This window comes from Clytia hemisphaerica, unplaced genomic scaffold (genome assembly GCF_902728285.1).
Source record: "Clytia hemisphaerica strain Z4C2 unplaced genomic scaffold, Clytia hemisphaerica genome assembly, whole genome shotgun sequence".
In the NCBI taxonomy this organism is placed as follows: Eukaryota; Metazoa; Cnidaria; class Hydrozoa; order Leptothecata; family Clytiidae; genus Clytia; species Clytia hemisphaerica.
Window position 1 is genome coordinate 16,604 of NW_027104428.1, and position 24,115 is coordinate 40,718.

The following is a 24,115-nucleotide window of genomic DNA, read 5'->3' on the forward strand; positions in this document are numbered from 1 at the left end:
AACATAAAGAGCTATATCTTTTGATAGAGAAGTTTTTAGAGAAAAATATTTTCAAAGGTCATTCCTTGGAAGTATGTGATGTGATTTAGGTATTTTCAAAAAAATGTTTAGTTCCCCTTTAATGTTAGTTAACTGAATTAATTTATCCTCTACTATATAGTCTAGAAAATCTGCCCAAAACGTAATCAAAAGGCAGGTGGATCCATCGGAGATAACACATTCCCGCATCTTGTCCGTTCTTGCCTTGCCACCCCTAGTGGTATAGGGCTTCACTTGAACAGGGCCACGGAACCTGAGTTTACCAACTATGGACTCAGTGATTGAATTTGATTCGATCTCGTTTAATGGTGTAGCATCCGCATCATTTAAGTTAAAAGTTAACTGCCTTTCACAAGGTTGTACAAAGGAATATGCATTGAAAAAGTTTCTACCATTCAAGGGCAAGCATGACTTGATTGTGACGGGCTCCTTGTTGTGAAAATAATCGAGAAAGTTTTTGACGTATTGCGGAAAATTGTTTGTTTGTGCTTGACACTGTGATTTTGCAAATGAAGTTGGTTTGGTTTGATAACACATTTAAAGTGCTCCTTCTTCGATTGATCGGATAACCGTACGGGTGACACACATGCAATGAAGCCAGCAAAATCTTGAATAAGGAAAAAAGAAATTGGTCAATTTGTTTAAACAAAAAAACAGAAATTTCTACATTCCCAAACCCAGATTGCTCAGTTTCTAGAGGGGTCAAAACTTAATTGGCAGAACAAATTTTGCTGTTGACATAACTTTTTGCTGAAATTCTGAAATTCTTTCATTTTCCTAGGGGTTTTTATAGATTTCAATTAAAAACTGCGCGGTAGACACCCAAAAATCGCAATATTTAGTTACCACAAAAATTAGTTCTATAAAAATTAGTACCAACTTAATGATACCATAAGTCTAGATAGGTTTCTTCAGAAATTTGGTGAGGGCGTCAAATATATTTGTTCAAATTTTCTAGTAACATTTTGACAGCCAGAAATTTAAAAATTAGTATAATTCTTAACCAAAAAACAATACCTATCGCATTTGCAGGAGCTTTGGGTTGGTATGCTGTTCCGAGCAAAACAATTTGGCTTTCTTTGGTGAACCAGTCGGTGCACTGCTAGCTTTTCTTTTTGTTTGTTCTTTTTTGCTTTCATCATCTGTACCAGCTCTTTCACTATTCTTTACTTCACATGGCATCTCAAAACTCTCATCTTTACCACAAAACGGTTTAGAATCTAAGGTAAAATAAGTGCATGATATTTACTGTCATCTAAAAATGTTTAAATTAGCATTGCATTTTTATTTCCCATATTCTTTAGCCCCCAGAGGCGGATCTGGGATTTTTCTGAGGGGGTTCAAAAATCTCTTTTCAAAAAAATTTTTCGGAATAAACGTTTTGGGCGTAAATTTTGCACCCACCCTGTTTGGGCGGTGTCACCTTTTTTCCATTCAACATGGGGGACGTTAATGAGCGCCTGCACGTCTGCAGTTCCCATTACCTATGAACTCCAAAAATAGGCCTCAGCGGGGGACCATTCAAAAAGTACGTTCGTAAAGTACGCTCGAAAATGGCAAATTTTTGACTCCCCTCCCCCTTGTACGCTTTTGTGTACCCCCCCCCCCTTCAGCGTACGTACGCTTTTTAGTACACCCCCTAATCAAAGTCGAAACTTGTAACTCTTGTAACAGTAGAAAATATAGGTATCCAATCGTATTTTAACAAAGTCTCAAGAAATTAAAGAATCTATAAGATGAATAAAAAATACCAAAGGAGAAATGAAAAGTAACCAATCGCAAAAACCATTTTTTGATGTGAAAATATTGCGTTTTTCTCTCAAAAAAGACAGTTTAGGAAAAAATTACGAGGACGTTACTCTCCTCAAGGACCCCCCCCCCCCGTTTTTTGGAGTACCCCCCCTCTCGAGCGTACGTACTTTTTGATGGTCCCATGCGTTGAAAGGAGGGTGGTAGGCCAATTTTTTTTTTGACCCGGCTGAACAGCCAGATGCTGAACGTGTAATATCGTTTGTGGTGAATTCATGTAACATTGGGAAATTCCCTAACTGCTTTCAATCTTATCACACAAAACGTTCATTAAAACGCAAATATAGTTAGTAATTATTTTTTATATTTCTTTGGCTAAACCTTTTATTTTGATAAAACAGACACCCAGAGCATGCTCAGAACTAATGTTTGGTGTATATTCTTTTTATATATTCATGGTTTTGCAGAAATGTTTTTGAGAAAGCCATAGATAAAAGAGCAAATAAATGGTTTTGAAGAAAAGTTGAAAAAAATAAGACAATTTATAATATTAAATACTTTACACACTTCAGTTTCATTTCGTGAATATTTAAACATAGTAAAAAAGTTCGATAATTTATCTTATAACATTTTTTATGGAATTTCTTTGTAGGGAATTAATGGGCTGACAATCAAGAAAAAACTTTTCATGTTGAGTATGTTTTACATTATAAAACCAGAAATGGATAATATTTTGAAAACAGTGATCAAGTTAAAAATAAAGGCGATTATTATATAATACATACAGGGAATACAATATATTCTTAAGATGGAAAAAATAAAGATTGCCAAAAAAAAGTGGAGTACGCCATGAGTACTGATATAATGTGTTTATGTGCAAATAGAACTCAAGAAATTCTAGCTCTCAAATTAGATGAATAATCTCATAAAAAAGTACTTTTTACATTCAAAGTAAAAAGTTTGATGTTTTAAGCATTATTAAAAGTACTAACAGTAATCACAAAATCTATAGGAAAGCACTTTTTCAACTTTCACAATTGTATGGAGTATTGTTTCTAATTCTTTTGGTAGAGATTGTTGTTAATATCATTTCAAAAATTCTGCATTCACTCGTACTCTTTTATGCTTACTTGTAGGGGTGGAAGATGCAGGGCAGTACTCTCAGAGAAAATTCATAAAATGGGGGTCATCTTATTAACTGATTTTGGGGTGATTTCCCCAAAAAAACTCAAGGAAAATGAAGATTTGGCACTTATCAGGACAATTTGATAAATTAGAGGTCATTACAAAATGCTAATTGTGATTTTTTCCAAAAAATTGCAAAATGTCCACCCTACAATTAAGCACAAGTGGGGTAATTTTTTCAGAGGTCACCAATGTCTCTTCTTGTTAAAGTACACCATATTTCATATGATCACGTAAAGTAATCTTAGTTTTGTTTTGCAAGTATATAAAGTGGTATAAACTCTCTCTTCTATGACATGACGAAACCAAAATATTTCCTCGCATCAATTACCTTGAAGCATGCATGAAGGTTCACCTTTCCAGAAATTTCATTCTTCAACCAAATTCAATCAAATTGCTAAAATGTTGTTCCCTAACCTTTCTTCCAGTCTCTGTTATAAAACAAATTTTGTTTTGTTTTTCTATAATAGTTTTCAAAAATAAACCTAGCTAGCTTTTTTTCCATGTGAAATTCATCAATGTCCAATGCATGGAGATGGGAGAAGAATATCTCGAAACGTAGCCAATCGCAAATCTCGTGATCCATATGTAGCTAGGTAGATTTTTCCCGGTGATATTCCCGATGATCGATGATGGGAGAAGAGCCAAACGTAAATTCGTGATTATATTCAAGACACGACGATAAACTTCCACCAAATATTCACAAATAAGTCCTTTCCCATAAACAAATTCCAAACTTCATTTATCAAGCAAAATTGATTTAAGTTTTGTTTTTTGTTGTATGAATGCTTTTCTTCAAAAGATAAACCAAAACAAAAATGTTCCCTCAGAAATGAAAGTCTTTTTCTTTTGTCTCTCTTCACCACATCAAACAAAAGCAGATGAAATTCCATCACACAGAGTCTTTGTCAAATCATCATACATTGCTTGATATTGTTGTGTGGTTCTCAATTTACTGATTAAATTGAACCAAAAATGTCCTCAAAAAGATAAGTAATTGCCTGATTATACCACTTTTCAGGACTTCAATTCTTTCTTTAAAACACTGCATTGAAAGCTTGCAAGAAGTGAGGTCGTTGCCGTACGAATGGCTACCTTTCAAATCATTTCAATATTTTGCCGGCGACGACTGCGACTGAAAGTTATTTTTGTATGAGAATCTTTTACGCTCAAAACGGTCGGTCGGTATTTCGAGAAGAAATTTCCTTGAACCACCTCAAATTTGCCATTTCACTGGATGCATTTTCTGAACCAGGTTCAAAATCAAAGATTTTCCTAGCACAGAACACAGCTAGATATTAATCCCGCAAAAAAAAGTAATAACAAAGATTTTTTACAGCGCGGAAAAGCTAGCTACGCCGAACACACATAACCTAAAGATTTTTTAGCGCGGAAAAAGCTAAGTTTGTCGCGCACACCACGGAAACGCACGCCATATGCATACAACCCCTGGTAAAATAATATCGAGATATGACCAAAAAGAAAAATCAGTTCCGATCAGAAAACTAGATTTTACTTGAAGAAAAGGTCTTTGTTTTTTTTATGTACTAAAAGGGTTGGGGTGGTTCAGCTGAACCATTTGAACCCCCTCAGATCCGCCGCTGGCCCCCAACTCAAAAATAAACTGAAATAAATAAATTCCACAGGGGCATTCAAAAATTCAACTCCAGAGGCATTTTTGTCTATGTATTGTTTAAAAAACGTCATTTGAAAAAAATGCGCATACATACTATATCCCCCTAACCACACAAATTTCAAACTTTTTAGACTCAAAATAGTGTAAAATGAATTTGGGCAAAGAAACTCTGCGTCGCTATTTCTTCTCACAAAGGTACCCAATTTTCAATAATCTTAGACCTACCGGTCCCTAATTTCATCGCAGTCGAAAGCATTACTTTTCATATCGAATCTTCAAGTGAAATTTCCATTGATCCACTTAATTGAAGCAGCTTAAAAAAATCACTTGATTTTTCATATGTACTTTAGCTTTCATTTCTGGAAGAAGCAAGCGGTAACATATTTTCAAGAAAGCAATCAACAGCGCAAGAATAGGTACGACTGCCAGTTGTCCTGCTTGAATTTCGGAAATGTGCAACATTCAATGCAGTGTCTAGATTAATCGCAAAGTCTTCCTCTGCCATACTGTGAAAAATCTTCAATTATTTTAGGAGCAAAAAGCAAAAAATGTAATTAAGTTGACACTGTCTAATTTGACGTTCTACTATTTGATAAGCCCGTTTTGGATAAAAATTTGAAGTCACTTTAAAGGTTTTGAAAAAACCACTCTCTTATTTGATTTCTAGTAACAAAAAAAATGCCAGATATTTTGAAATTCAAATGTTCGATTTTGTGCGTTCGTTCAATTAGAAACTCAAAATTTGACTCCTCAAATATGCAAATATCAAAGATTTCTTCCAAAAAACTTATATAAATTTTCAGCAAGATCTTCGGTTTTGTACTGATTCGACGTTCAAAAAAACCAATCGCAATAATCAACCTTCGCTTCGCCTCTTCTTCCCGTGTTACTCTATAATTCAATATTTACTTTAGGGATTTGGGAGACTTTCTCAATATTCAATATTGCTGTGGTATTCGATGAGAATCCTTGAAAATTTGAATTAGAGAGTGTCCACTACTGTATATATAGATTTTTGCAAAATGCAAACTTTCCTTTATGGAATTTCCCTTTTATAGGGCGCCTTGTTTTATACTTTAGTTCAGTTTCAAAAAATTCTTTTAATTGTCAGCTGTGTGCTGTTCTGTATCAATAGTGTTTAGAACGATGATGGAAAAAAACTATATAAATAACTGTCAGACTGTTGTTCTGTCAGTCTGTGTTCTGTTTCGCTGGAAAATATAAATCAATCTCAATGTCTAAAAAGGATTCAAATTGTTTAGTTTTCCTTTCAGCAAACTCACACTGGATTGTTGGGTTTATAGAAAAAGTAGTGCGATTGGACTACTGGACTGTGCTAATAACTGGAATAAAACAGATTAAAGAAACAGGGAGAAAATTCAAGATGTCTGCCACCATCACATCAGGTCCACCAACTTTCCTTTTTTATCGCTGACCATTACCTTATACCTAAAGCCAGAGCCATCGGCTGATCGTTTGAAACATAGTCAATAGAAGAAATACCAGATAATTCAATTGACATTGTTTGAAAGCTCCGACACGATAGGAAGAAACAAACGTCCGCCGCGCAAGCTAAAAAAGAGCTATCCTGTAAAACACGGCTTATCGCTCTTCATTCCGGGAAATCAAATAACCGTTAATTGATAATGTTCCGCTAAGCGGAACTAAAATACTGAAACGCGCGCGCAAAATTATGAGATGTTTTCCCAACTTTCCCTCACGAGTGAAGCTATGAATGCCATCCTCGGAAGCTTTAGGCTTCCTGCGGTGGCAATGATTTAGAGTCAGATTTTGATGATGATGAAAATACTGATGAAAGTATTGTATCTGAAAATGGTGTGAGATTGCTTTACTTCCATTTTGTTGTTGCTTTGAGTGTTTTTTTGACCCAAGAATGAGGCAAATATTAGACCATAGACTGACAAAGTAAATGATATATGGGCAAGAACTGAAGTCTTATCTCTGTTTTCTTTCACAGAAATCCCTATCAATGAAGTTGTAGATGAAACGTACCGTAGCAGGCAATTTTGATTCATTTCTTGACGAGTCATTTCCTGAGGAACAGTTAGAGGAGGAAGATCGGATACAGTTTGATGACCGAAATTCAGACAATCACGAGGACCAGTTTGAAGATCAGTTTGAGCAGTTTCAACTTGATAGTGATGAAACAGAAAGTGATGGAACCGTCCCCCTTGCGTTCTTCCAAATCGTGCGCGAATTCGTGGGGGTCTAGCTTCAAGAGGTCGAAGATGTCGAACATGCAGCCTGTGTTTTGATGGGCAGCACAGTTGCTGATTCTGATTGATCAAGGTCATCTATCGTCAAATGGGTAGGTTTCGGAAACAACAGTAGAGGAGATAATCGAATCTGATGGGGATGGATCTAGCACAAACAGTGACGTTGACCTTCATCAAATAAACTCGTTACCAAATGAAAGGGGAAAATCTAAACGAGGAAGAAAGTCAAGACGTGGGAACCGTGGAGTTGGGCGTGAGAATCGTGGAGTTGGACGTGGCAGATCAACTGGACAAGATATAGAACGAGATGACAATGATGGAGATGCAGAACAAGGACGACAAGTGAAAAGGTGTTTTAGATTTTCCGGAACTCCTGGTTGTAAGAATATACCTGAAGGAAAGTTTGACCCACTCAGTGTATTCAAAATTTTTGTTACCGATGACCTTGTTGAATGTATAGCGTATTCAACCAACCAGTATGCTGAAATTATTATAAACACACCAGAAATTCAACATCGTATTGCCACTACAAAAAAGAATTAAATGTCAAATGATAGAAGCCTGTAACTACCGATGAAATGTGGATGTATTTAGCTGTGACTATGGTAATGGGGTCATAAAGAAACCTGAATATAATCTCTATTGGAGCAAAAGTCACTTCTTTGCCACACCTATCTTTCCACGTCTAATGAGAAGGGATAGGTTTGAATAGATCAGAAAATGATTCATCTTACTGCCCCAGAGGATGAAAAACCAGACGTCTCAGAAAGCTACGCAATACAATGGATTCGCAATAGATGAATACTTATTATTGTGGAAAGGCCGTTTGTCCTTTCGCGTATATATGCCAAACAAACATGAAAAATATGGTGTCAAATACTAGAGCTGGGTCAAAGAAGAAAATTCGCGTACAAAGAACAAGAAATAAGTTTGACTCGAAAACCTTTTTACACAATGCTACAAATATTTGGAACAATTTGCCCACTGATCTTCGCCGTACTAAATCTTTGGTTACATTCAAAGCCAAAGCGAAATCTCATTTTTTTCAATAATCAAAAATTCTTTTTCCTTTTTCTGTTCTTTTTGGTATTCCTGTTTTAGTTACTGTTCTTGCTCTGTTCATAGTGGCCCTTCGTGGAAACAATTCATTAGCTGCCTAAAAGCTATTGAATTTTTCGGAGCATGCCACTTAAAACATATGTTATTATTATTATCATTATTATTAGCTATACATGCTTTGCGAGAGTGGAAGTGGTTATCTATGGAATTTCATAATTTACACGGTGCGACAACAGTTTACACCCCACCTACTGATGTTTTTAACTTCCCTACCGAGTTTGAGGATCTCAAGAATCCATCTAAAGTTGTTTTGAGTCTGTTAGGTGATTTTTTGGGAAAAGGCTACAGTGTGACACTTGACAACTACTACACATCCCCAGAACTGTCTCCTAAAAGCCAACACAGATTGCTATGGGACATTAGGCGCAAATGCTGAATTACCGTAGGACTTTTGGTGGTGGAAACCTACGCGAGAAGATCCTCCAAAAGTGAAATTTAATGATGACCTCATGGTTCTTAGGTGTAATGATACCACGAAAACGAAGAAAGAAAAGATTGTTAGCATGCTTTCTACAATTCACCTTGGTACTCTACAAGCGCAACGTCATTTGTGATTACAACCGCACCATGGGGGGGGGTGTGGATCTGCTAAGCCGTGTTGTTATTTCTTATTCCTCCCAGCGTCGATGGATTAAATGGTACAGAAAGCTTGCTGAACTGACCGGAGTGTCATTTCTCGAGTCAGTAACCAAAGTTTCATTCTCTTCAGAGTTCCAGAACTTTCAAGGATTTCTTCGTTTTTTGGGGGTTTCACCTACAATGAAAGAACTCCACAGTAAATACTTACCTTAAAGGTACTACTTTTCGCGCTTACTAATTTTTATTCATTTACTTATTTAATATACCCAAATTATGCGCTGACAGGGAGTGTGCAAAAATAAATACCCCATTTTTAAAGGTTTCTTCTTTTGTTTTTTTACTTGTGCGAAGAAAATTAATACCGATAGTTTGAAGACAATTAGCTGGTGCGTGTAAATTAGTACCTTTAAGGTAGTTTATAACCACGGAACCTAGTGGGGCAAAAGTTTTTAACATAAGCTGAAAGAATTAGAATAAAGTGAAGCTAAATGGGGTTAAAAAGGACTGTTAACAAATTTGGTACACAAGAGACAAAGACTGATTTTAATAGATATATAATTTTTATTGATTTATCAATGTTTTAATTAACTTTCAGCCAGTAGTAGCCAAGTTCACCTTAAATCCATGGGTGAAAAAGAACCCCTCGTCTGACGCATATGGAAGGAATACTTTTAGAAGAAATGAGAGTCTTGACCGAAAAATAATATTACCACGAAAGAGTTTCTCTATTTCAATCGCTCCAATAGTGCTTGCTTATTCTCGTTCAATTAGATTGTAACGTGTTTCGGCAGTTTTCTCACTGTGGGCCATTAAGATAGACATTTCCTTCGTCTGCGGGTTTTTTTCTTCTCGTGAGAGAGTTGAGATGGACTTTCTGATATGGTTCATTGAAAGGTTTTTAGGTATTTCTTTTACATTGAAAATACCACTTTTCTTCCAAGCCAATCAAAAGTTATTTAAAAAATAAGTTTTGCTGACGTCAGCATTTTTACATTTGCATTATTTACCCATACATCTTTATTTAGGCAAACAAAACAATTATCGAACAGCACTTTTCATATTCTACACCGTAATACGCTTCCAAAAAGGTATGAATGAACACAACTTGGCGAGTGCTATTGGTGTTTAAAAATTATGCCTGAGGACCGGTCATTTAATCTTTGAACTCGGCAAAAAGCTTTTTGATTTCTGGTTCCAAACTTTCAGGATCAGGCGAGTCGCCGTTTTCCTCTTTTGATTAACTAATGCCTGACATTTTCAAATGTCAGACTGGCAATCGTAGAAGCCTATGGGATGGTTATCTGAATGATGAAGAACTCGTGTTGCTTTATGATCTCAACAGTTCAACAAACCTTGACTAGCCCTACTAGGAGTACGATTCATTTGACCTAGACCAGATGAATGACGATGGATGTAGATCGTAATTTAGATTTTAAAGAACGATATCTATTCTTTATACCACCACATGAATTTTCCCCAGGAAATACTACAACTGGTTTTAAAGTTCCAGGAATTGTTGGTTCATGTGTTCTGCTCAAACGATTTGCCTATCCATGTCGTTACATGGACATGATCCAAAGGTTTGCTTTGTCAGTGCCACAACTTGCATGGTAGCCAACACGGCTATGAACTTTGTATATAACACGTGGGGGTATTTGTTGAGAACATTCAACAAGGCAAGGCTATCCCCAAGGAATTTGCAGCATTATGCAAATGTAATCCACAACAAAGGGGCACCTCTCCACACATGCTGGGGATTTGTGGATGGAACTGTGAGAAGAATTTGTAAACCAGGCAAAAATCAAAGAGTAATGTACAATGGACACAAAAAAGTACATGCAATAAAGTTTCAATCCGTAGTTGCTCCTAATGGAATGGTCGCAAATCTTTATGGGCCAATCGAAGGTAAAAGGCATGATGCAACTATGCTGGTAAGGTCGAATTTGTTAGGTCAACTGGTTCAGCATTCGAGAGCACCTAATGGGATAATCTTATGTATCTATGGTGACCCTGCCGCAATTTTTTTTTCCGTAAGCGACCCAAGCCCTGATTTAACGGCCCAAGACCTGCGAAACTTTGCGACTTTGGAACTTGCTTTTTTGCCCTGATTTTAGAATTCATATCGTCCAAGAGCTGACTTATCATCCGGAAAAAGTTCAAAAAAGCTAGCAGAATACATTAATTGTAAGAGCATCGAATAAAAGTAGGGAAAACGGGCCATTTATCGTCTTATTTCAAAAAAAGCAAGTCTCAAAAATCGCAAAGTTTTGCAGGTTTTGGGCCGGCAATTTAGGTCGTGGACCGCTAATTCAGGGCTTGGGCCGCTTACGGAAAGAAAAATTGCGACCCTGCCTACCCCCTTCGTCGCCAATTGATGGCCCCATTCAAAGGAAATCGAGTGAAAAATCAGCAAAAACTATGTAATCAACAAATGAGTTCAGTTAGAATGGCCTTTGAATGGGTTTTCGGCGACATAATTAATTATTACAAATTTATTGATTTTCGTAAACAGCTTGAGATAAAACTTAGCCCTGTTGGGAAAATGTACATAGTTTGTGCCTTGCTTTAGAATGCTCGTTCTTGTTTTTAGGGTCTATGACATCTGAATTTTTTGATTGTCCACCCCAGAAGTATTGGTAGCTATTTTCAATAGGACTAAAAATCATCTAAAAGCCTCTTCTGTTACTCAAATATTTCATTTGTCTATCTTTCTTTATTCAAGAAAAAAATCCCTTTCTTCTCTTACCCACGCTCAATAATTTTTTCCCGGAAATTACAAGTTGAAAACATAACCAAGAGAATTCCAAGAATTTTGCTTAGGATCTCCTTGAAGTTTGGGAACAAGATTCACCTGATAAAGGATTTCTCAGAAAACTGACTTTTGGCCATTACTTCTAAGAAAAATGCAAAAATGGGATGAAACTTTCTTTAAAAATGTTCAAAATATATTTTCAAGGTTTCATACGCATCAGATTATTCTTTTATCGATTCTGAAAAGGATAAAGCTTTTTATCATTTTAGTAATTTGCCAAAATAGAGCCCTCTGAATTATAAATGATTATATTTTCATATTTGTATGAAGAGCTACAAAAGAATCCTTTGAGTTAAAAAATAAAACACTTTTCTGAGTTTTGGAAGAATAATCCTATAATAACTTAACATAAAAAGGGTAACATCGTTGGAGGGAAGCTTTCATTACCTCCAAACAGCAGGGTCTGCAAATTATCTAAGCTAAAATGTAAATAAAACATGTTTTTGACTTTTGAATTTTTACAATTTGATTACACAGAAAGTTCTGCTTTTTGGAGGCAACGCAAGCTTTACTCCAGTGATGCAAGTTGCCCTTTTTCACGGCCCTGGCCTGAACCTAGAAAAATAATGCAAAATTTTTAGTTTTTGTAACTTAGAGCTAGAAAAATTATACTCAATACAAAAAACATACTGTTTTCTTTAGTTTTGACGGAATGTAAACAAGAATGTTCTAACATCACCACAGAAAGAGTTGATTCTCAAGGAGAGGTCGTCGATCCAGATGTCATTGCAATCAGGGTTATCGTTTTCCAGGAGTAGCATCAGGTCTTCGTGTAATATATATAACAGCTTGATGATGCATGTCCTCTGGTTAAGATGAGTGAACTGATCTCCTCTATGGTTTTCCTCTATTGTAAAGTAATGAATTCAAAATTGAGCCATTGGCTTCAGACAAAAATATGCATCTCGTTCATTATGTCTTCCTGTCATAACTTGCACTGTTGAACTAATTTCATACAGAGCGATCAAAAAATATATAGTGAAAATTCTGACATTAGAAAAAACTAGAAACAATGAGCTAGTGGCTATACTACAAAAGAAACTCAAACGTCTAGGGATTCGTATGAAAGATAATTGCTTTGAAAATATAAAACGAGATAATCGATGTCTAGAGCATATTTCTGGAGCAGTGTATGCAGGCGTCATTCTAACTTGGCAGTTGGTGGTACTGCAGGTTATAGCAGTCTTTAATTAAGACAACTACATTGTGAAAGTCAGACACTTTGTTGGGCTAGAAAATAGTTTGGTTTAATGTCACGATGAATGATCTGTTTGAGACAAAATGATTGAATTTCGTTTTGGTAGTCTATGAGCTGTGCCAAATTGTTGAACTCATTTTCATCAATGGTTACCTGGCAAAACTCAAACACCAGTGCAGAAGCCTTGGAAGAAAATACTACTTACCAAATTTTGGTGTTCCAATTGCCGTAATTTTTTCCGCAATTTGTGACATTTTCCTTTTAATGATTTGGTCTTTGAACAGCTTAACAGCTGTTGCTTTTTGTTTTAGACTTATTTTGTGGATGGTTGACGTACCACCTTCATCAACCTTGGGATTAAAATTCATTGGTAAACTATCAATTTCCATATTTTTTGAAGATATAAAGCAAAACAAAAAGTAAGCACTGTATAATTTGGAGTCAAGTGAGTATTCAATCACTTTCATCCAGCAGTCAGAACTCCATTTGATGGATATTTTTTATGACTAGTAGATCACCGATCGATGGATGGAAATAAACTTTGATATATTCGCAAAAATCGAACTTGGCTGATTTGGCTCTCTTCATCTTTAATTCTTTGCATAAAATGAAATAAGTGAAGTTTTTCTCTTCCATAAGTTCCATGCTGTATCAGTAAGTCTGTTTTAGGTCCTCTCCCTCAAACTAGTGTATATGTATAAGAATTGCGAAGCGATCCAGGCAAGTCACTCGATTCGCAAGTTGCAAGCAAAATATCAATAGGGTCACACACTAGAAATTAGGCTTTCCCAGAAAAAATTTGAATATGTGGGGTGGAGGATATAACAATTTTCAGTGATTTACCCCCCGGACAAAGTGACTTTTGGCCCCCCGGACAACAGGTTTTACCCCCGGACAAGCATCAGTTGACCCCCCGGACAACCCAAATTACTCCCGGACAGAGCAAATTTACCCCCAGGACAAGGCAAATTTTTATGATTTTTAGCTACCCCCCGGACAATATATCCCCCCATGTGCGAACATTTTCTGGAAGAGCCCATTGCAAGTTGAAATAGATTCATAATCAATTCGTAAATGTAAACCCTGCGAAACCCCGACAACTGCTCAGGTTCAGGAAGAGCGAGCATCTTTAGAGATGTACTCAAACACTTCAGGTGTACAAACTTACGACGTTTACTTCTACGGATTTGAGGAAAATAATATGATTTTTTTTCATTAATCGTTGTGAACAGTTCAATAATCATTTGTCCGCCCTGAGCCTTGAGTATTTTTATTTCTTAGTTTTTGTTTTAGACTCGTTTTACTTCCGGTTTCGAACTCCTTGCGTTCAAAATCGAACTTTCGAATCTTTCTAATTTTAAATTTCGAACGTTCGAATAAAAATAACAATCGAAAACTTTTTTCCTAACATAAACACCCCTGTGTCATAGACCCGCTGGAAAACTTGGCAAAAATTTCGTCCCGGGAGGGAAAATACCTCTCTAGCCTCTTCAAAAGGTCTTCTTTACAAAGATCCCAAAGAATAAAAAAAGTCAAACAAACTTTAAACATCACTCGGTTTATTGAGACAGAGATGTGAAATACAGAGGATTTCAAGACTAGAGTTTAATAGAAATAAGTTGACTTATGTAGTTTCAAAATTCAATAACCATATTAATTAGGAATATTGTATCATTTTGCATCGTAAATTCTGAAAAATTTAACAAAGTTTTAAAATTATATCTAAACTATTAGCGCTGTAAAATCCTGAAATAAAAATAAAGAAAAACCAGATAAAAAAAAACTGATATATAGAAAGTATTCTTCAACGATTCTACTAAGTAAAACCTCTAAATTTTACTGATTGTGATTTTTTTGTTGGGAAACTCTTATCTTAAGTTTGCCGGAGGCAAGTACTTGGCAGTCTTTTACCCTCTTACTCGAGTTGTTGACAAACAGGAGCGAATTCTTCACATAAAAAGTAAAAAATCTGTGACTTTTTTCTCGGCTGTAGCACAGGAATTTAAAACAGTTAAAAAATGCATTCATTTAAACATAATGTCATGTTTTGTCGTTGTATTTCGACATTTTACAAGTCATTACCATTAATTATACCAATAATAACATCCTTTATAATACAGTCACATGTTCTATATCTCTGAGCATCGATGCGTATTCATAAACAACAAACAACCAAAGAGCCCACATCATCGAGGGGGCGGTCAAGCCAAAATTCAAAAACAACGACAAACAAACATTTCTCCTTCCACTGAATAAGGGGAGGAACAAATTCTTCCAGGTTAGCCATATCCAAAAGCGCAAAATATTTTTGTTCCCATCAATTCAAAACATACAACAAGTCCAGTGATGCTCACTTCAACATACTACCAAGATTCAATCTAAACCAAAAGGAATGGCTTTCCCACCATATGTATACAGTTCATTTCTTCAGCTTAGATCCTCTTCTTGCAATAAAGCAACAACTCTGTTGAGCCTTGCCTGTCGATGAAAGATTAAAAATTCGATCTTCTTTCTTCTCATTCCTCAAGTTCAGCTGGTTTCTTCGTTTCTTTTCATCAAGCACCATCTCTTTTCATAACAACAATAAATATTTGTTTGTTGTTTTTAGTTCGAATTCGAATTTGGAAAAGTTCGAAAGCCCTAAGCTCGAGTCAATGCAATGACTTCTTGAAAAATGAGCGCCATTTGAACGCTTTTTGAACGCTTCCAGCCCGCGCTGATTTTCCGATCTCTTCTTTAGATTTCCTAATTTAAACCTTAAGGAGATAAAAACAAGGCTTATCTAGTACCGGTAACCACGTGTATTATCTCCGTAGCTTTTAAGAATTGTTATATCTAAACGCACGAGGCGACACTTTTTGAAAAAAACGAATTTAACCATCCGTAATTCCAGGTCTCTCCGCCGCGATTCTAGGTTTGATCTAAGGAAGGGCGGACAGCTTTCTCAATCATTTATGCGTTTGAAAGATTGGATATATATAGTAATTTTTCATTTGCGCTCCCCAGCGTAGGTGAGATTTAAAGGTACATACACGATAGCAAAACTGCTTCGCTCATGTATATTCGCTTCGCAAAAATATTTTTGTTTTGATTTTGTTTGTTTCTCCCTGGCAACATTCGAAGGCTCAAAACATTCTATTGTATAAAAATTATAATTTTTATAATGGGTAGGGATCCGGGGGGGGGGGGGGGTACTAGGGTTGGCAAATGAGGGGTATGTGCGGACGGGACCTCCAAAAACCGACCCTTAGAGAGACTGATTTTGGCTGAAAAAGTGACCCTTAGAGAGACTTTTTGAATTTTGTTTTTTCGATTTTTGAAAAATTCATACCCTTAGAGAGACTTTATTACAATTTTTTCTCTGGAAATCAAAAAATTTCCTAAAAATCTTGAATTTTCCGACTAATTAAAAACTTTTTGATTTTTCCGACCCTTAGAGAGACTTTGAAAGGTCAAAAAACCGACCCTTACCGTCCGCACATACCCATCATCCATCCCCCCCCCCCGGGTAGGGATTATAAATCATATCATTTATCACTTAAAAATCAAAATGAGATTATCAAAATATTAGTATTTTTCTAATGGAGCTGAGAATTCAGCGTAGTTTTCTAATTGGGATGAAACTTCAAGGTAGCTTTTCCACCTGATCTGTGACACCATGGGGTCAAGCAGCTAGTACAAGACATTATGCCTACTAACCAAAAAAGTAATAACACCACCCTTGCATACTTAGAACAGTATAGTACTAACTGTCAAATTTACATACATCGCCCTTGAAAGTGGCTTTTCGACCATCATAAGAGCAATAGATGTAATAGAGTAGGATAAAAAAATATCTAATCCCTTTAATATTGAATTAAAAGACAGTTTAGTACACCTTAGTACTAAGTGATTTCATCAAAAGCTATAATGTCTTGTACTAACTTCTTGACCCCCTGGTGATACGGGGGTGTTATGATGCTAAAAATTGAAAAGAAAAACTTTGAAAACTCACCATTTTTTCATGCATAAAAGCTTGCCAACCATTAATGCTGCTTCTTTTGTCCGTATCATTCTCACCTGAAATGTAATGATGATGAAATGGTGAAACATGAGGTTTTCTTTTTTCTTTAATTTGATACCGCTTTTTGACGTGTTTTAGGACTTTTTACAAGTGAATTTTGCGTTCAAAAGCTCAACTAGAGGACCACTGAACCAAATTTATAAGGCTATGTACCAAAATTTAAGTTCACCTTTCCTCTTTACGAAAAAAAGAATTTAGTGAAAATTGCATTATTTTGGACATATTTAGCCATCAAACCTTTATATTTTTTTTTGGGTCACCCGCGGTACAGGTCTCCTTTTACAAGGTTTTCCCTCTACGGTGGGTTTTCGGCTACAAATTTTCTGGATTGGGATATCGCTTCTTACTTGTTTCAGGCTCCGCAGCTTTCATTTGAGTTGAACTTTCTGTCTCTTGTTGAGGCTCTGATAGACATTTAGGGACCGTGCACAAATTTTGTTTCACTTTTTAACGAATTGATACGAATTTATTCGTTTCGTTTACGATCTTTTTCGTTTCAAACTCGTATTGAAGGTAAAATTGTCACAATCTAAAACGATCTCAAAACGATTTGAAACGTTTTCGTCGAAAAACAAAAAACATGAAACGAATGCAACAGAACGATTTGAGAAAATAGAAACGAATTTTATGTTTTTAGATCAAAAAATTGAATCGATTTTTCTTTACAAAACTCAGCCAGGTGGAACATGTAGCAAATTTTCTCTTTTTCTCTTGAAGTATGATAAATAACTTCTGTGAAGGAGACTTAAATTCTTAAATTTTAAATGCAATCCCATTACAGAACAATCCTTTGTTATGCTTTCACGTGTGTCAAGTAATATGCGATGCGAATATATATGCTTCCTTTATTCAAAAAGTGTAGTATTTATTTGTGTCTCTCCTATATCGACTATTATCGAACATTTGCAAATCTCTTTTTACAAATTTTATCTGAATTTCAAGTTTCATGTATCGCATATTTCCTATTGATTTTACTTTTCCTGTTAGATATCTGATTAGGCAAAATTCTTTATTCTGAATATTCTTTTCTTTTTTGGAAGTTTTCGTCAGTACAAGCTTGCACAATTATGGAAAAAAACCAACCACTAAAAGATCTTTCATCCGTGAAAATGTATTTGCACAGCCACGATCGAAAATTCGTATAATAAAGTAAGCAGATAATGAAGTATTAACGTTGAAACAGTGAAATGACGTTGTCTGGGTATCGTAGAATATCAGAGAAACCTTTATAAAAAGTCGAGAAAATTTTTTTACGGCCTCCCGGGTTTTTTTTATTGGCCTAAATCTCCCCGGGAAAATATATTTTAGAACAGTGAAATCTAAAAACTGATATACTAAACAAGAACTCTATATAATATATTAATATGATAATCCAAGAAAGCCACGTCAAATGCTTTTCATTAAAAATAAAATGCAACTTTTTTGGCGAGAACTATTCGACTTCTCTTAAAGACAATAATAGCTAATAATTTTTTTTTTCAAATGGTTGGAAAAAACGACATACAGTATAGGATAAAAAGAAAATTATCATATGTATGAATAAAAACAAATAATGAACTACTTAAAGGGGACGTCAGCCTTGGGATATAATTTTTTACCATTTTCTTAGAGAAGATACCTACAATGAAAAAAAAGTGATTGCAAAAAGAACGAATAAAAAATCTTTTTTTTTTGGCTGAGTTATTCAAATTTTTATTTTTATTGTTTTCACTCTACGGTGGAGAAAATAAACGAAGAAGAGTAAATTTGTGACGTAGATTCTGTGTTTCTGTTTCCCCTCCTCTTTCTTTTAATAACAAATTCCTCCGAAAAACTCACAAATATCTGCTCTTTGCCAGCGATTTTTCGAACAGAGATCCTCAGAACAGGTTGAATCATGGAACATATCGCATTTCAGTCAAGTATAGATAAACTGAATCAAATTTTGGTCTTTTTTGATTTCAAGGTTTTTAATAGTTATGAAAGCTCTCTTTTTACCGATAATCTTGTTTAACAAATGTTGTTTAAAAAGTAGAGAAGCACTTTTGCTACGTCACAGATTTAAAAAAAGGCAAAAATTTGAGCTGACGTCCCCTATAATAATAAAAACTTTACTTTATTGTTCCTTTCCGATATTCGTTTAACCTTCTTTCTGTTCTTTCATATTTCCTTTCCTCTTCACTTGCCTGCACTTCGAGTTAACGACTTCATTTATGTCCAACGTATCGTATTCTTGTTTGAACTTCTTTTTTGCCTGTGTTAAGATTTGTGTTAGCCTCTTTGGCGATAATGGTTGAGTTTCGATTTCATTTTGGAGGTACTTTCGCTTAGAATCACTCACACGGCCGATTGTAAGCTCGTCTGAAGTAAACTCTTTTGTTAGCTCTGCCTTTATAAAACATGCGCACCTCCTTTTCCGCCTGATTGTTTTTGCCTTTTTTCGCTTTTTCAATAGCTTTTCATTATTACGTTCAGTGGCATCGCGTACGTTTTCTCTTATGTCGCTGATTTCAATGGTGGGCAGCTGAGGGTCATTATCGCTTACCCCTGATTGTTTTGTTAGTATTTCAGTCGTCTTGTCAATATTTGATGAGTTGTCCTGCAAAAGACTTAAAAAATAACCCCCTGAGTTTTTGACAGCCTCTATTTCCTGCTCCGAGGGGTGAGCATTGTCAGAAATTCCGGTCGAGTTGAGAAATGATGATGTTGGAGGAAGGATTCTGGGAAGATTAGGCATTGGAACATGGTGGTCATTTTTTGATGTTTGGGTACTTGTCGGGTTTGGTCGATTTATTGCTTTGTCGTTTTCCATATTGAACTTTTCTTTCTTTTTGGAGATCATACTTTCAATGGATTTGACTGATCTATGCGGTCAATCTTTTCATTTTTCTCACTGGTTGATTTTAAAAGGTTCTTAATTTCTCGAAGTTCAGTTTTCATCTCCTGCATTTCAGCTTTCATCTCTCTCATTTCAGTGATGAGAGCTTCAGAGCTTGTGTTTTCAGTAAGTAGAACAGCGCCTTCGAGCTTATTAAAAGATCGCGTAGAAGGCTTTCTCATGGTTGTGCTAAAGACTTCACTTAAGCATTCTAATTCATCTCCACCTTGTTTACTGTCATTTATTTTGACATCGCCACCAATATCTGCTGCTTTTTGTTGCTTCTTATTCGTCACTTTCTTCTTCTTCTCGCTGGCAACCTCCTTCATCTCACTTACAAACTTCTTTCTCATCCTTAGAAACATCATTCCCCTCGGTGGCAACCTCCTTTCTCTCCTTAGCAGCCTCCTTATTTCCTTCGGTATCATTACTTGTTTTGTTGATGTCCTTGATGGAAAAATCGATGTCCCTCAGTTGCTCATATAAGCAAACTTCTCCATCTTGTCCACTCGACTAAAAATAGGAAAGGATTATGATCAGAGGGACAAAATTTGGAATTGCAATCCTGTCACCTCAGATACTTGGGCGCACGTGTTTAAGAACGTTCAGCCTGAAATAACTCACTCCTTAAATGTCTATCAGTTGTAAAAAGCTTGGAATCAAATTTACTCAAAGACAATCAAAACCTACACAGCACACCCAAATGAATCCCCGGGGAAAACATTCGTTGGGAAAAAGTAGTTTTTTTATAGGTGACGAATAGTTTTCCCCGAAAAAATAAAGCCGACGTAGTTAGTCAATTTTGAAAACAGTAAACGCAAACAAATAAATATCTAAATACCTCTCCCTTGAAAGGGTCGTTTGTTTGTACAACGATTTCTTTATTTGATTTTGAATTATGAAGAACATCACCACATTGAAGGTATTTTGGGTCTTTCAAAAGTTGGATATTTCTTTTCGGGAAATCACGTTTGATTATTGGCTTCCGTACTTCCTTGAGCGATACCCAACAGTTGTAATCCTTTGGATATCCAACCCAAGAAACTTTAATTTTATTTTCTTCAATCAAAAGAATTGCTGGCAGCCAATGTTTTGATTCCGGGTCAAGAGCGTGAATCCTTGATTTCAATTTTAGATCCATTCTTCTCTAACGAATACGAGCACAATAAGCAACGTGAGCACAGTAAGCAATGTGAGCACAATGAGCAATGCAAGCAAACTCTAACAACTCAAAACTTATACTGATTCGCTTTTGTCACGTTTTAAGCAACATTAAGAACGTTCGAAAATTGTTTTTTGTTCGAAAAGTAATAGTGTAACGAAGCAATTTTAAAACAAATTTTGAAACGATTTTTGAAACGATTTGAAAAAGGCTGAAAGGATTTTATCGTTCGAAGCGAATTTTGTTGAAATGAATTTTATCATAATAACCATGGCAAAAAAATTAAGAATAATGCTAAGAATATCACCGTCATGGAATTTTGCTACTCAAGCTAAGAATGGCATTTTTAGAGCATTTTCAATTATAAATTGTCAATTTACCCCCAAGTAAGGATCACTCCTTTCACAAAAATGTCATTTTATGCTTGAGACGTATGTACTAAATGTTAAAGCTAGTCTGAATTAGGATTCTAACCTAAGAATGCTGTAAGAATGTTTTAGGATAAATCTCCCAAAAAAGTTAAAAATATCCATGATAAAATGGATTTACACCATTCTTATGAAAAAAAGAGTGTATCGACTCAAAGAGCAAAAAGAAATTAAAACAAAAAACGGTGACGTCATTTCAGTCACGTATTCAGCAACATTTCATTGGAACGTTCGAAAATAGTTTTTTTGTTCGAAAACTATTTTTAAACATTAAAAAAAAACAATTTTCGAAACGATTTTTGAAACGATTTTTGGTACGATTTATCAAACGATTTTCGAAACTTCTCCAAAACGGCCAAAACGTTTTTTACACAAACTACCAAAGAAGTAATCGATCAAAACAGTCTAAAAGATGTTGTCTAACCCAAAGAATGCAAAATAAAATGTTGATATAAAATAAGTTTTTACGAAACAATTTGAAACAGTGTAAAAACGGGGTTAATTCGCTATGATGGAATACATTTAAAAGGGATCGCGATCTGAAACATCAAATAAGTCTGAAACGATTTTTGACAACCTCGTGCCCTTTTTCTTTGTTCATGGTTTGTTAAAAACAGTGTATTAAAAAAGAGCCTGAAACGAGATTGGTTTATCGCTGAAAACGATTTCAAAACTTTTGATGAAACAATTGAAAAAGTGTATTATTAAATTTTTACGACTCGAGAGTTAACATCATTCTCTGCGTGAAGTTACCAAACATAACAACACTTACATTCTTAAAATTAAATTATTATGGACGATGCTGACACTGGCAGTGAAAGTGAAGATGAAAGTGATTTTTGGTTATTTGATACAACAGATTCCAGCAGTGAAGATGAAAATATCGTTGAAGATTTGAAAAGGAAAGGTTTGTGTTTCCTTTAAAACCGTATTTTTCTATCGATTTACTTTCAATACCATTTTTTCTAATTCTCAACGTATTTAGATGTTCACATCATCATTTTCAATCTACTACCACACACCCCTATCTCAGTGACCCGGTGGAAATTTTTCAGCCACTGGGAATAAAATGAAGCAGCTAAATGCTAACGGGGATGAAAAATTTCCTGATTTTTTGGGTGGGAATTTTAAATTCTATTGTTTACGGCTCGAATATCCAGTGGGAATTTACAAATTGTTTGTTTTTGCCAGTGGGGATGAGAGTTCAGTTTCTTCCAATGGGGCTACTTTTTCGTGGTATTTTTCTAACCGGGACGATTTTTTTAGTGGGTGGGGGTTCCCACCGGGTCTGTGATACAGGGGTGAATTGTACTACCACTGCTTGTAACTGTTTCTGTTATGTAGCTTGCTTTATATTTTATGTTTTAGCCAATTCGAAGAAAGTTGGACGCCCTAGTATGGTCTCAAAACATCCTGAAATCATTGCATCAATCAAAACCTTCATCGAACAAAGTACGTCGGCTGCTCATCTTCGTCGCCGAAATGACGTCATGTATACAAACGGTGTCTCATTAGATGACATATCAAAACATGTTTTACAAAAAACATGGGATTTCAATGAGCCGTAAAGCCGTGCACTACCTGTTAAATCCAACAAGAAAAGGGACAATGTCAAGCAAAAGATACAAAGGTTTTATCCAGGCAAGAGTGCCTCCTAAAAGAAACACTAAAGAGAAAAAAGAACACCCAGATTTTCATTTTACTTCTGCTCAGGTGAAATTAATCAACGAGCTTTCGTATTTGTGTTCAGATAACACATTGACATTGTCAGTTGACAATAAAAACAAAGTCGAGGTAGGCATTCCAGCAACCAGCAGGCGTAGCCAAATTCGAACGTTTTATTTAACTGAGGACTCTCCAAATTACAACGATCACGATTTCCCTCATTCAAATTGTAAACTTGCGCCAGCAGGATATCAAATATTCGGGCATAGAACTTTTAGAAGTTCCTCTGTTCAATCACGTCGTGGTAATTTTGAAATTATACTCAAAAAGGCGAAGTCGCTCCGTTGATTCATCTTTAACAGGCCTTAAGAAGCTCAACAACAAAAATTTGTATTGACAGAGTTGGGAGGGAAAGGTTGAAAAGACCACTCTCCGCTCCGGACCTCTTAAAGTACATGTTTTTCCTTCTTGGGTGATAGATGCCACCAATGTTTTGCATGTAAATCACTTGATGGAATTAATTTTAGGAGAAAAGAAAATTCGTCTTATCGATAATGTCGTTTTAATAGCTGATGGAGGTCCAGATTGGTCTGTCAAAGGTGTTATAAACTTTCTTTCGATGGGTTATCTCAGACAAATTTCTAGACACTGTTAAACTGTTCGGAGGTTCTTGCCCCATTCCTCAAGAGAGCCAAGTTTACAAAAATCACTATAAATCTTTATTGGAAATGTTGAGAAATCCTCACTCCAACAGAAAAAAGACAACCTCTCACGGAATGTGTAAAGAAGGATGCTCCTATTCTTTTTTCTCAGATGCAGATAGAAAAAGACATATGCTTCTGATGCATCATTAAATTTTTGACCTTACTTGTTTTATATTTAGCTGTTTGATTAGATAGATAGATAGATAGATAGATAGATAAATATATTTACCGGGGACGATCGTAAAAATATATACATGTTCGTAAGAGCATATAAAATGTACATTTGCTCTAGTTTTATGGTAATAAATGTATCTAGAATCAACAGATGATCGCTATAACGTATATAAAAAAAATCTTACGAAAATAAATATATGTTTTCTTTTTTTTAACTGTGTATATTATGTTACTGAGATAAATTTTTACAATCAAGTATAATGAAATTTTGATTTTGAACGAAACGCGCGAGGGTTTGAACGATATGTCGGAACTTTGAACGAAATGACTTTCCCGAATGAACGACATGTCAGATCTTTGAACGAAATGACTTTCCCGAATGAACGATATGTCGGATCTTTGAACGAAATGACTTTCCCTAATGAACGAAAAGCATATTACCCAGAAAGCACCGCGGCATTTCGCAGCGAAGAAAGGAGGTTAGAAAACCAGTACAAGACTTTGATAT

At 35.6% G+C, this 24,115-nt stretch overlaps 1 pseudogene; it reads left to right on the forward strand.

Moving 5' to 3' along the window:
• Nucleotides 1-9,951: 9,951 nt before the first annotated feature.
• Nucleotides 9,952-12,114, forward strand: LOC136820503 (uncharacterized; annotated as a pseudogene).
• The last annotated feature ends 12,001 nt before the right edge of the window (nt 12,115-24,115 follow it).